General features: G+C 38.5%; 1 non-coding gene across 1 annotated transcript; it reads left to right on the top strand.

Annotated features, from left to right (window-relative positions):
• The first annotated feature begins 649 nt into the window (after positions 1-649).
• Positions 650-754, top strand: LOC112826962 (U6 spliceosomal RNA). The gene has a single exon (XR_003209101.1). It is a non-coding gene; the product is annotated as a U6 spliceosomal RNA (small nuclear RNA).
• The last annotated feature ends 652 nt before the right edge of the window (positions 755-1,406 follow it).

The raw sequence follows: 1,406 nt of genomic DNA, 5'->3' as shown, positions 1-1,406 counted from the left end.
ACTTGGTCAGCACATCTTTGAGAAGGTACGTTCTTAGTCTCCCTCGACATGTGCAAGCCATCTATGTTTACTTCTTTGCGTGTTCTCTCATGAATTATTTCTTAGATTGCTACCTCCACCTCGTTCTCATTGCAAAAGTTACATTTAGATGAACAGGAAATGACAAGAACAGAACGCTGTGTCTTAAAAGAACTCACCACAGACTGTATTACAACATTGCTCTCATCCGACCCATCCGACCGCTTCCGTAGACTGGAAGAACTCCTCCAGTTCTGATATGCAACCGAACTGTGGTTTTCACTCGTCATGCTCAGGAGACTGTGGGCAGTCCATCGTTATGTATCTACTCAGATGCATGCAGAAAAATACGGCTGCATAAATATGTAAAATGCAAATCCAGTACATCCCTTCTTCTCATTCATTAGTTTCAAGGTAATATTTGCAAAGTTTTCTGGTTTTTGCTCAACCAGATAAATTAGGTAGAATTGTATAAAATTATAATTTTATACATATACATTTATACATTTTTTAAACATAAGTTTACATGATTGGAAATTTCAGATAGAAGAAGAGTCTGACTTTTGACATCATTGTAAGATTGTGACTACTAGCTTAAGACACAGGATAAAACTTCAAAATGTATTCATTAGTGCTTGCTTCAGCAGCATGTACAGTAGAATTAGATAACAGAGAAGATTAGCATGGCTCTTGTACGAGGATGACTATTAACTAATGAATTAAACTATAGAACTTTCAAAGACAAGAATATATAAGTACCCAAACTTTCTAAACAAAAGGGTATGTTTAACCACAAGCCATTGGATATGGAACAGGTAAGCATGCAGCTAAGTAGAAAGATACAAAAGTACAGGGTATAAAAGTTGAGGAGATATTCACATTTCGCGAAATGGCAGTATAGTTAATTTTATTAGGTTCTTAAGATATTCATAAAAAAATCACAATGTGGTCGCATAAGGCAAAATATACTCGTAAACAGGAAAAATACTTTTGTAAATTACGTATAGTATTACCATCCCAGACCCAGAAGAGTAGAGAATAAGAACCACAGAAAGAGCAGATGCATATACCTATAATTTAATAGAAAAAATGGTTAGTTCTGTCTTTCTAATGTGGGGATGCACCATTTTGATTTTAGATGTAGCTCCATCACCCAGTCTCAGGTGAGTTTTCAAATGGCCGGCTGCTCGTGAGGTCGGGTCATCTGAGGTCATCTGGTTGCTCCCAGATGGGTCGGTTGGCTGACAAAGAACACACTTGAGGGATCCCGTAGGTCAGGGGAACCCCAGACCTTGGCATTTGAGGATGGTGCTGAAAGAACCCCACATCTATCTCAGTCCACATTCTGGGGAATGCCATGTGCCACTGGATTAGTTTTGGGGTTGGGA

Source organism: Callorhinus ursinus, unplaced genomic scaffold, assembly GCF_003265705.2.
Source record: "Callorhinus ursinus isolate GAN/ISIS: 27379988/994484 unplaced genomic scaffold, GSC_fseal_2.0 scaffold79, whole genome shotgun sequence".
NCBI lineage: Eukaryota > Metazoa > Chordata > Mammalia > Carnivora > Otariidae > Callorhinus > Callorhinus ursinus.
The sequence above is the reverse complement of the archived record's forward strand: the minus strand, read 5'-3'. Positions and strand labels throughout refer to the sequence as shown.